Here is a 13,310-nt window from a genome sequence, read left to right as displayed (position 1 = left end):
TTGAGTTATTTTTGTTTATTAAGCTTCACTGATCCCCTTTCATTGAGAACTAGTCATGGACACGGCCAATGTGGGCCGTGTGTGCTTAACAACCTGTTGGAACTTTACTCCCAAGGATTTATTTTCATCAAATGCAACATTAGGAGTCAGGGGAGTATTGTTTCAATAGCCCACTCCCACATATTTGCTTGATTGCTATAATTTCTATTGTGCTTGCATATGTACATTGAGGGCAATGTACATCTTAAGTGTGAGGGGAGTTCACTTTGCACATGTCTTTTACACAAGTTTTGAATGACATACATGCTCACGTAGCCAATGGTGGTTCACCTTAGTTGCAATGTTTGTGTTCTTGAGTTTAGGAGAAATTTTAACCTTGAATGTTCTCATGCTCTAGTTTTACTTGAATTTCTAGGAATTTTTACCCGATTAATATTTGTGCACCACTCACTCATGAAACTTTTTTGGAAACTCAAGCTCGATGTTTAAAGGACTAATTAGTTTTGTTTCTTGTTCTATTTTGCCAAAAAAAAAAAATGAAAAACGAAAAGAAAGAAAAAAATAGATTGTTTAGTTGTGCATTGGGGGTGGAAAGAGCTGCCACCTATGAAATATGAAGCTACTCTCATAAGTCGGATACTAGTTATGCCCTAATGAGAGAAAGAGCTATCTCATGGGATGAGTGAAAGCTACCACCCCGGTAGAAAGAGCTACCAACTCGAAAGTGTGAAAGCCACCTTAGCACCGCTTCGGAAAGGGCTACCTTAGAGAATGTGTGAAGCTACTACCATCCTTTTGTTTTGTTACGCTTGTAGATAAATTAATGTATACACCATACCTTCTTTTCTAGTAACTTTAAAGCCCCTTGGTTATGAGACATACACCTTTTCTTCAAGTTCCCCATTGAGAAAAGCTGATTTATGTCCAATTGAAACACTGGCCAACCATTAACTACTGCCATTGCCAAAGATACTCTCACTGCATCTAATCTGACCACTAGTGCAAATACCTCTTCATAATCTATTCCATACTATTGTGAATAGCCTTTTGCCACAAGTTTAGCTTTACATCTTTCTACTTCCCCATTGGATTTATATTTTGTCTTATAAATCCAATTTATTTTTTTATCTAATGGTGGCTCACACAATTTCCAGATCTCTTTTTCTGAATTGACTTGATTTCCTCTTCCATAGCTCTCTCCCACTTCTCTGAATTTTTTGCTTCTTCATATGTCATAGGATCAGTCACTATTAATGCAATGTGCAACTTTCATAAATTTCCCTTAATGTTCTCACCCTTTGCACTAGTGAATCATCAATTCCTATCTCTCTGAGTTGCCTTGACTGAAGACTAACTAAAGTTTCAGTACTAGTATCACCATTCAGTAAATTATTAGCAACGGATAAATGTAACTACCCACTGCCTATTTCTTCTATAGAAACTATATTCTTCACTTATCCAGTCTTGAATAAAATTTTCTATTTTTAATTTTTTCTCCAGCATTCTAATCCCATTTCTCATCTTCAATAAAATAAAACATTTCTGCTAGTCACCACTTTCCATGAATTGGGAATAAAAATTATATAAGCCTTGGCATTTGGACTATATCCCACAAAAATACCTTTTAAACCCCTGCCATCCCAGTTCTGCAACCTTTGGGTGGTTAATTAAGTATAAGCAATGCAACAAAAAATTCTTAGATGATGCACTTTAGGTTTTACACCAAACCACACTTCATGAAGGGTCTTATTTAATACTACATGTGTGGGAGAAATGTTTGATAAATACACTACTCTCATTACTAGTTATGCCCAAAAATTCAAAGGTAACTCCTTGACTTTCAACATATTTCTTGCCTTCTCTACAAGAGTTCTTATTTTTCTCTCAGCAATACCATTTTGCTAAGTGGAATATGGAGTAGTTAGTTTATGCTTTATACCCAACTTATTGCAAATCTGAATAAACTACCTTGATAAGAATTCTCCATCCTTATTTGTTCTGAGGACTTTCAGTTTTTGATTTGTTTACCTTTCCACCAATACCAAGAACTCTTTAAAATATTTAAACAATTCATGTTTATACTACAGCATATGCACCCAACACATGTGAGAAAAATTATCTATAAATAACATAAAATAGCTGTCACCACCATGAGATTTAATTTTCATTGGACCACACACATCTGCATGCACTAATTGCAACTTTTATCTTACTCTCCAAAATTTTCCTACAGGGAATGGTCTTCTGACCATTTGGCCATATACACATGCTTCACAATCATTAAAATTCTACATAATTGGCAATCCTATCACCATCTTTTTCCTGTTTAAGAAATTTCATTGATTGAAAATTCAAGTGCCCAAATCTTTGATGTCATAATAAAGAGACTTCTCCTCCTTGGACTGGCACATTTACATCATCACCATAATGATTGGAAATTCTAAGCGATTTAAATTCTTCCCATTACTGATAAGTGCTTGTGTATTATGAATGTGAAGTGTTCTTTCCTTATGATGAGCATTACTTTTATCAGGTTTAAGCACTAATACATGTATATTTGTGTTCTTTTGCGCATTTAGGGTTGTGAAGCTGAGTATTAAGAAAAGAAGCCAAAAGTAGATCATGAACGCACTATTTGGTAGAATCTTGGAAGGAACAAACGAGAAGACACAAGTGGGGCTCTAAGATACGTGAATGTGTGCCAACCTCCATGTATTCAAGTCATTACAATGAGTTGGAGGGGGAAGGCAGTCACATTTGCGTATCCCGACTTGTGCATTGATAGCAAGATCTTCACCAATGAGGACTTTGATTGAAGATGAGTTGTAATCTACGGTATAAACATATGCCCGTTTATGTTGTCTCGATGAAAAGTGTGGAATTGGGAGTGTTTTGGTGGAGCAATTTAGCAGTTTGTTGTAGCAATACATTATAGAAGTTACTATTCATAACCGGCCGAAAATCTGGTTTTCAGAGAATCCACACGGGCGTGTGGAAATTCCCCACGCCCTTGTGGAAATTTCATAGGCCCGTGTGAAAAATCCATAGTGGCGTGTGGATACTTGATTCTAACCCTATTTAAGCCGAGATTGAGCCCGATTTTTAAAAGAATCTTTCACCCTTCTCTCCAACTTTTCTCCATCTTTTGAGAGGCCGTCGGCTAGGGTTTTGAGAGGCTTTTGGCAAGTCTTTGGAGTGGTCCTATGGATTCAACACCGTGCTTCTCTTGGAAGAAGGCTATTGGGGAAGCTTTCGTTGGTACCGATCCGGCGATGTGTGCCCTATGCCGGACAAGGTGTCCTTTGGAGAAGAATAGGCTACTCCACACGACCATCGACACGAATACTGAGGGGGTTTTCTTATGGAACACTTGTTTTTACTTTTGATTTCATTGTTGATTGTATTGTGCTATATGGAGAGCTAAACCCCCTAGTGGGTACTTGGATTTTGTAAACCCTAGGATGTTATTGTTTCATTGACCTTTTATTATACTTTCCTTAATTGATGTCTTTAATTGAGTTCCAATCTTGAATGCTTGTTGAATAATTTCTCCTTTAGAGTGACACTAGGGTTGAGAGTTCATCTTAGTAACCTTTGTGGATAGGTGACACACCATGAAGGTTAGACAAAGCTAGATTAGAGAGGGTTGAGAGGGTGAGTCGAGAGGTAGCAGAGCGTCCCCTTTCCCCTCCGGTGTGATTTATCCTACCTCCATTTCCTAGAGTTCTTTGTGGTCATAATAGAGTGAAGTGCTAAAGGATGAACTCCACTGGGGCTTAGTTGCGTGAGCAACAAAGTGAAGTGTTGAAGTGACTATAGTATCTTGGGCTTAATTGTGTCTAGGGGCCTTTCGCCTAGACCAAAGGGTTAGGTCTATACATAGGAAGAGGGTTTATCACTTGTATTCCCTAGAACTCCATGCAATTTTGCACAGTGTGAGGTGTTGAGACTGAGTGATTTCTCCGCCGGGACATAGTGTAGAGTTAATCACGGTTGACCTTAGGTTTGGGACCGTGTACTTTAGGATTTCCATGACTCATTAAGCATTAGTTAGGAAGCATAATAGTAGGTCTTGCACTTGAAACATTAGTCCTAGGGGGAGCATTATCCGAGTACCCCACTATTATCGATTGCCTTTCCTCTCACTTACTTGGGCCTATCGTTCTTGTTTCTTTAGTTTTTTCTTACATTACACTTTATCAAAACAATCATTATTCATCTTCGCTTGGTTAAGTAGCAATTTTAGTATTTTATTCACTACTCCCTGTGGATACGATACCCAGTCACTTAGGATTTATTACTTCAACAAACCCGTGTACTTGCGGGTCACACGCAAAGGGCGTTGTCAAGTTTTTGGTGCTATTGCCGGGATGTAGGTGTTTAGAGATACTTTACACTTTGTTATCTTAGCCATTCATCATTCATTCTACTTCACATCTTCTTATTCTATCATCGTTCTGATTTGTTTTCTTTATTTTGGTACAGCTCCAAGTTATGACCCGAGGGAACCCTTCGATATTAATTTAAGATGATCTTGAACTTGAACGTACACTCAGAAGTAAGGGTAAAGAACTTGTGCAAGAACCGTCAAATCTAGCTGAAGTGGTAGTGAAAGGGTCTGGCAACATGGCAGTACAGAATGAACAGTAAAGAACACTTTCTGATTACGCTAAACTGTTAGTATTAGGGACACAATCTAGCATTGTGCGGCCCCCGATTATAGCTCCGAACTTTGAGCTAAAGCCAGTATTCATGCAAATGATACAGCATTCGGCACAATTCAATGGTTTGGATGATGAGGATCCAAACAACCATATTGAAAACTTCTTCGAAGTTTGTGACATGCTGAAGATTAATGGTGTCACGGATGATGCTATAAGATTGAGGGCTTTCCCATTCTCTCTAAAATGAAGAGCAAAGCAGTGGCTACATTCTTTACCACGAGCATCCATCACGACATGGAATGAAATGGTCGAAGCTTTTCTTGCAAGGTACTTCCCTCTGGGGAAATAGGCAAAGCTTCGTAATAAAATATCATCTTTTGTTCAGATGGAGCTTGAATCCTTGTTTGAGACATGGGAGTGATTCAAGGACCTCTTACAGAAATGTCCACAGCATGGTTTCCCCGAATGGATGATCATTCAGACTTTTTACAACGGGTTGAATCCAAGTACAAGACAACTTCTAGATACCGCACAAGAGGTACAATGGGGAACAAGACCCCTGAAGAAGCCCGGCAGTTGGTAGAGGAAATGGCCATGAACAACTACCAATGGAATGTAAGGGAAAAGAAAAAAGTGGCGGGACTCCATGAAATTGATGCGGTTACATCTTTAGCAGCCTAAGTAGAGGCATTGAGCAAGAAATTGGATACATTGACTTTACGGACGGTGGCCGCGATCATGAGTTGTGATGGTTGTGGGGGTTCACATATGCCATCTGATTGTCCTATTTCAATTGCTACTTTATCCCCGACTGAACAAGTAGGCTTTGTGGGCAATTCGGGAAGGGTACAAGGTAATCCTTATACCAACACCTACAACCAAGGGTAAAGGAACCACCCGAATTTCTCATGGAGTAACCAAGGGCAGTAAAAGGCCATAGCACCACCGAGTTTTCAACAACAATAAGCCCCGAATATGAAGAATAGAGTTTCAGGCTTGGAAACCCAGATGGCCGACTTAGAGAAAGCCTTGACTAGATTTGTGCAATCATCGGATACACGGTTCCAATCAGTCGAGGCTACACTTCGCAACCACACTGCTTCATTGCACAATTTAGAAAATAAAGTGGGGCAAATTGCAAAGTCTCTATCGGAGAGACCACAAGGAAGCTTGCCGAGTAATACCAAGACTAATCCTAGAGAACATGTGAAGCCGATCACTTTGAGAAGTGGTTGTGAGGTTGAGGGTAGGCTTCCAAGTGAGAAGACCAATGTTGAAGCACCTGAGGTCATGGAGGTTGAGGAGAGAGCTAACAAAGAGAAGGAGGTGGCACCCCCACCTTACAAGCCAAGAATCACGTATCCATCAAGATTGAAGAACGACCAAAATGATGAGCAATATAAGAAGTTCTTGGGTCTATTAAAGAAATTGCACATCAACATTCCTTTTGTGGAGGCGTTGTCTTAAATGACTTGGTATGCCAAGTTCTTGAAAGATCTTTTGACTAACAAGCGGAAGTTGGAGGAGAGTGCATCGGTGATTTTAGATGCCTCTTGTTCGGCGATGTGGCAAAAGAATATGTCGAACAAGAAGAAAGACCCCGGAAGCTTTGTGATTCCATGCAACATTGGCAATTTGGGTGAAGAGATGGCATTGGCAGATTCGGGGCCTAGTATCAACATCAGGCCATACTCGTTCTTTCAGAAGCTAGGCTTGGGAGAGCCTAGGCCCACTCGGATGACATTGCAATTGGCGGACTGAACAGTGAGACATCCTAGGGGCATCAATGAAGATATACTTGTTAAGGTGGACAAGTATATATTTCCTATAGACTTTATAGTGTTGGATGTCGATGAGGATGCAGATGTTCCTTTGATACTTGGGAGGCCTTTCTTGCGCACTTCCAAGGTACTTATCGACATAGACGGCGGGGAGTTAACATTGAGGGTTGGAGATGACAAGCTCACATACCGACTCGCCCAAGCCATGCGATATTCTCTCAACTTTGATGGTACTCTTTATTTTCTTGACACTACCAATGAACTAATCGATGAATATGTGCAAGAAATGTTGAATCCTGACCCGTACGCGGGGTTACTATACCAAGAAATGGAGAACAAAGAGGTGATGATGCTTGGTCTAGAGGAGAAGGTACCATCTACTCTGGGGATGGTGAAGAAAATGCTCCTGAAGATGAAGCGAGCGAGGAGACGCCACAAGAAACGTCCCAAGGCTGTTGGGGATGCACAAGAATGGAAAAAGGGTGACGAACCTTTAAGTGGTAACAAGCTCGACAACTCTCTCTCTATCTTCAAAAGGTTATGTTCATCATGCTTCGAAGTCATGGGTAAGAGGGGAACCTTCATCTATGAACCCCCATGAGGTAAGGCAAGTTGCGTCAAGCTAAGTGACGTTAAACAAGCACATCTTGCTAGGTAACCCATGTTTTTACTGTTTTCCTAGTTTTTAGATAGTGTTTGCATGAATAAGGCTTTAAGTGTTGGTGTCTTGGTTTTTAGATGCTATTGCTGTGATTTTCTCTTGGACATTTTGGTGTTATCGTGTGCTGATAAGTGTCTAAATGTACATATTATAGTATATGTATTTGATACTTCTAGCATATATTTTTATATGAATGGATGCCCGTTTTGTGCTTAATCGAGTATTATTTGTTTTGCAGGGCATGAAAATGCCATGGAAGAAACGGAGATATGATTTGGGCGACAAAGGAGAAGAAAACCAGGTCTCAGTACTCTAGCATATTTCCTGTAGCAAATCGCTACAGATGGAATACTGTAGTAGTGGCACTGCAGCATCCATTGTAGCACTTAGAAAATTTCTTAATGAGGAGCTCATTGACCCAGTATGGATACTGTTATAAGAGAAGAATGGGTTTTTACTTGGTTCATACTGCCTCAATGACCCCCTCATTGACCCAGTGTGGACCCGGTATGGAAGGCTTTTGGAGGATTTTTTGAGTCTCATTTTATACCTCATACGGCCTCCATTGAGGGAGTATGCTTAGGGGAGACTTTTTGGCAGCCAACACTTGGGAGGAAGAAGGAGGAGAATGAAGACATCTTTAGAGATCTTGGCTTGAGGCTTGGAGGTGATCAAGAGCTTGAACTTCAAGGGGAGAGCTTCATCATCAAGGAAGGAGGAGCATTCGGCATTCATTGGGCTAGAGGAAGTATCATTCGGCCGGCATTGTTCTTCTTCATCATCATTTGGACTAGGGAGTACCTCTTATGCATTTGTTTTGTGTTTTTCTTGAGTTTGTTATGTTTGTTTGTATGATGGCACACTAGACCCCCAAGGCCACCGGATGTAGATGAGACTTGGGGGGTTCATCATGTATTTTGGATGCTAAACTTTTATTTGAAATGCATTTGGGTTGATTTATATCTTGGCTCATTATTCTTCATTTCTAGAACTATAAAATGGAGAGATCCTTAGTTCTTTGTTGAGTTGTACGTGTAGATGTACATACTCACATGTACTAGATCATTAATGAGCTAGAAAGGGTATTCTTGGATTGATATGCCGAGAAATTGGATGTCGGTAGCCCCTCCGAATCTTAAGGATAGACTTAGGGTAAGTGTGTCCTTATTGCGGGATTTCCCTACACTTAATACGATCGTAGGAATGTGATTAGGGAGAGATCCTTATTGACTTTCGTATGGGATTAGGGTTCTATCGCCGAGAAATTGGGATTGGATTAGTCTTGAGATCCTTCGGTATAAATCAGCCTTGCTTTGCTATTATTGTGCATCCATATATGATGATGACCCCTCAAGGGGATCCTCATCCCTAGGCCTCTCTATTTCATTGTTGCTCTTGTGATCTCCTGTGTTGCTTATAGTTTTTATTCTTGCAAGTTGTTTATATTATTGCACTTGTTAGAGTAGTAAATCATGCTTAAGTTGTAAGGTTGGATAATAGGTGATGGAGGAGTAGTAGGAGCTCCTTAGCCCCTTGGAATAAGACCCATGTGTCACTTACAAGGTATTACTTGGTGACCTCGTACACTTGCAGGTGAGCAAATCATGTGCTTAAATGTTTATGGCGCAGTTGTTGGTCATTTGAGTGAGTTTTTCATGTTTTCCCGTAGTATAGTTTGTATGATAAGGTAGGCTCTGAGTGTATTACTATGTTTAGGAATTTTCTGCAGAGCCTACAGAGTTTTTTAAGGAATCCAGAGAAAACGCATGGCCGTGTGGAATTTCCACATGGCTGTGGGTCTCTACTACGAGCTAATCCTAAGAGGATATAGGGGCGTGGACTCGCCCCTTTGAACGACCTTGTGATAGTCCACGCCCATGGGTAATTTCCACACGGCAAGTGTCGTCCTGCAGAGACATAGAGATTTTCCTGAGAAGACACAAGGGCATGGACTCGCCCCTGTGAATGGCCTTGTGATAAACACATAGGTGTGGGTAATTTCCGCACGCCCGTGTGGGTCTCTGCAGTAGAGCTCTCTTCCTTCCCTAGAATAGATAGGGGCATGCGAGTACCCCTATGAACTGGTCCTGTGAAGGTCCACGCCCATATGGAATTTCCGTACGGGCGTGTGAAACACTTAGAGATTCTTTTCTGATGGATAGAGAAGCCATAGGGGCGTGTGTCTGCCCCTGTAGGTCAGGAACACGGCCATAGGTAATTTCCACACGATCGTGTGGGTGCGTTCAGAAGCATTAAGTGTTTTTCCCAAGAGCACACAGGGGCATGCGTTTTCTCTTGTAGGTCTCTCCGGTAGAGTCACACGGGCGTGGGTAATTTCCGCACACCCGTGTGGGTGTGCAGAATTCCGAGAGACGCGGGTTTTCCTTAAAATCTCTTCGCGTCTCTTCAACATTACGCTCTAAATCCTTTAGAAAACATTCTCTATTACTCTCCCGACTTCGTGACACCGATTTAGACATGTTTCTATTCGATTTTCCGGCCTGTTTTACATCTTCAATTTGTTGGTAAACCCTCATTTCTTGTTTACTTCATCAATTATTGAATTTAATTGATTAAAATGGTGAATATTGCTTCGTTCCTATGCTTTTGTGGGTCGAGAGTTTAGGCATGAGTTGATGATGTATTTCTGGGATTCTAACATGTACCCGTGCGGTTTTCATGCCCCGTGGATCCCCACGGGCATGTGGAATTTCCATACAACTGTGTCGATTTCTACAGTATTACTTTGTGAGCTTCTTTGATCGTTTCTTTTTCAATTCTTGAAGATATGGCACCTCGTTCGAAGAAGAAAAAGGATAAGCGTCTTAGGGAGACTTCACCTGAGTTGGCACACATTGAATTTTTGAATCCGGAACATCAGACTCGGTTTGAGCAGTTGTCGAGACTCAGGTTTGGACAGTCCTGTTTCGTGGACTTGAGTCCATTGTTAGAGGTTTAGCGAGGAGATGAGTTAGCTGACGAGATAAACGAGCTGTTGACTGTGGGAAGGTAGAGGAGATTATTATCGATTCGAGAGCCAGCTTCCACACATTAACACTGGAGGTATTGGCGTCCTTCGAGTTCGATCGGTCGTATAGGAGATTGACAACGCCCCTTGCGTATATCCCGCAAGTGCACGGGTTTGTCGAAGTAATAAATCCCAGATGAGTGGGTATCGTATCCATAGGGAGTAGGGAATAAAAATACTTGAATTGTTTCTTAACTAAACGAAAAGTGAATAATAGTTGTGTAACAAGATGTAATGTAAACAAAAGTAAAAGAGACAAGAGAGAAGGCACAAGTAAAGGGGAGGAAAGGCAATCGATATAAATGGGGTGCCCGGATATTGTTCCGCCTAGGACATTCGTTTCAAATGCAAAAACCCTCTAATATGCTTTCTAACTAATGCATTAATGAGTTGTGGAGATCCTTCAATACATGATCCCAAATCTAAGGTCAACCATGCCTAACTCTATACATGTCCCGGAGGAGAAATTGAACAATCTCTCAACATCGCACTCGTATAGAATTGCAATGAGTTCTAGGGATTCCAAGTGATAAATCCTTTTCCTAGATGTAGACCTAACTCTTTTGTCGAGGTGAAAGGTCCCTAGTCATAATTAAGCCCTAGGTGCTAAAATCACTTTTACACTTCACTCCTTTGCCTCTACAACTAAGCCCCAATGGAAGGTCATCCCTTAGCCCATTCACTCTACTATGACCACAAAGAACTTGAGGAAATGAAGGTAAGATGAATCACACCGGAGGGGAAAGGGGACGCACCGCTACTTCTTGACTAACCCTCTCAACCCTCTCTAATCTAGCTTTGTCTGACTCTCGTGGTGTGTCACTCACTCACAAGGGTTACCAAGGTGGACTCTCAACCCTAGTGTCACTCTAAAGGAGTATTCAATCAATCAAGCATTCAAGATTGGAACTTAATAAAACATCAATTAACTAAAGCATAATAACAAGGTTTAATGAAACAAATACATCCTAGGGTTCACAAATCCAAGTACCCAATAAAGGGTTTAGCTCTCCATGGAGCTAGTTACAATCAATAAAATCGAATGTAAAAACAAGTAATCCATAGAAAATCTCCTCGGTAGTTGCTACGATGGTCTTGTAGAGAAGCCTCTACTCATCCAAGGGTCCCTTTGTCCGGCCTAGGCTACACCTTGCCGGATCAGTGCCGATGAAAGCTCTCCCATAAACATTCTTCCAAACAGAGAGCGATGTCGGAGCCATAGAACCTCTCCCAATCCCTAGCCAATACCTCTCCAAACCTTAGCCGCCAACCTCACTCAAGTTGGGGAAAAGATGGAGAAAAGAATATTGAAATCGGGCCTCAAATAGGCCTTAAATAGGGCTGGAATCGGGTATCCACACGCCCCTGTGGATTCTCCACACGGCTCGTGTGGAATTTCCACATAGGCATGGATAATTTCCACATGCTCGTGTGGATTCTCTGGAATTCTCTTTTTCGGCCGGATGTGAACAATACCTTCTCCAGTAGATATGAGAGTGGCGATTGAAACAATACTCCCCTGACTCCGAGTGTTGCGTTTGATGGAGATAAATCCTTGGGAGTAAAGTTCCAACGGGTTGTGAAACACACACGGCCCACACTGGCCGTGTCCATGACTAGTTCTCAATTCCCATACTGACAAGACCATCTGCACACATACACGAGGGGGTTCAGTAAATCTCAATAAAGCTAAAACAACTCGAGTATATATAAAAGATAAGGCAATGAGTACAACTCGAGACAACGAAATGAAAAATAAACTCAGAAGGAAAGTCCTTTCTGAATTGTACAAGTCTAATAACAAAACAAAATAAAGTAAATAAGGAAATAAAAATGACGAATCATGCGTTGGTGTCACGCTCTGGCTCTGCTGCTACTGCTGGTGCTAGATTAACGGGTGCCGGTGGAGGTGGTGATGGTGATGCTGGAGGGGCTGGAGATCTGTCAATTAATAGTTGCTGTAACAAGTCAAAACGGGCCACCATCTCGGTATATTAGTGCTGATCTGATCGACCGAATCTCAATGATCTCGCACTCACAATACACTCACAGAGTGCTCTCAAGCTTCTCAATACGATCATAGGCTCGGGAAAGGGTAATCGTGCACCACAAGTCTCTGGGTCACCCTCGGTGCGGAATCCTCAGCTGTATCCCTTCTGCCCTCTGTGCTCTCAGTGGGGGATGTAACCAAAATATAAGCTCCAGGCCCATATCTGCACACTGCTTCCATCATTCTAAGAGTATTGAGTCCAAGTGAAGAAGGAATGACTGTCTTTTCAGCATCCCGAATAGCATCCCTTAGTCCCATCCCAGAATAAGTCTAGTGATATAGGGGCCAGCAAATAATACTCCTACTCTCCTGTTATGGCCCTGGTATCGCAGATACTTTGTCACAACATGCCCCAGATGAATCAGCATGGTCCGAACAATGGAATACAAATAAAGTAACCCCTGCCGACTCAAAATACTTGTGTTGTCGCCCTGGCCATCCACATATCTGCTAAGGACGGCGAACAAGTACCTGTAGCTCAACAGGGATAAACAGGTGGCCTTGGACATTCCCAGTTCATGCTGTCCTTGTCTGCACAAAGCTTGGTAAGCTTGCCATGGGGTCAAGGTGCCATTGGTAGTCTATCAGCAAGCGTCCATACTCCTCAGTATCTATATAAGTCTCGTCATACAAACCCATTCGAACTGAAAACTCAGTAACACTCATGGCAAAATGACGTCCAAACGCTCTAAACTGTATGACGTCAATGAGGCCAAATCTCCCATTCGGCCGCTTGAACTCAAAAGACGCCCGATACCTCGAGTGTCGTAGCTTGAGCGGCTCTCGTATCGATAATAATCTCCTCCGACTTCATAAGGCTATCGAGCATCAATCTCCCCGCCATCCATCATCTCACCGGACCTCACTTAGCACATTCGGGTCTACAAACCGAGAATATCCGAACTCTAAGTCATGATAGCATCGAATCGAGCCTCGATGCCTCGTGGATTCGAGAATTTAATGTGTCCGAGCTCGGTGAAGTCTCTCAGGACGCTACCCCTTGTTTTTCAAGCGCAGCACATACCGCTACGAATGATGAAGAAAGCGATCAAAGAAGCTCTCCGAAAACCATACTTTCGCAGGACTCAACATGGGCTCGTGGAAATTACCCACGCAGGGTGTGGAT

At 41.9% G+C, this 13,310-nt stretch overlaps 1 non-coding gene across 1 annotated transcript; it reads right to left on the bottom strand.

The window, feature by feature from the left end:
* Positions 1–5,016: 5,016 nt before the first annotated feature.
* LOC120256799 lies at positions 5,017–5,123 on the bottom strand. Its single transcript, XR_005535414.1, has one exon. It is a non-coding gene; the product is annotated as a small nucleolar RNA R71 (small nucleolar RNA).
* Between the last annotated feature and the right edge of the window lie 8,187 nt (positions 5,124–13,310).

This window comes from Dioscorea cayenensis, unplaced genomic scaffold (assembly GCF_009730915.1).
Source record: "Dioscorea cayenensis subsp. rotundata cultivar TDr96_F1 unplaced genomic scaffold, TDr96_F1_v2_PseudoChromosome.rev07_lg8_w22 25.fasta BLBR01001650.1, whole genome shotgun sequence".
Lineage (NCBI taxonomy): Eukaryota > Viridiplantae > Streptophyta > Magnoliopsida > Dioscoreales > Dioscoreaceae > Dioscorea > Dioscorea cayenensis.
Note: the sequence above shows the minus strand (reverse complement) of the source record. Positions and strands in the feature narration are given on the sequence as shown.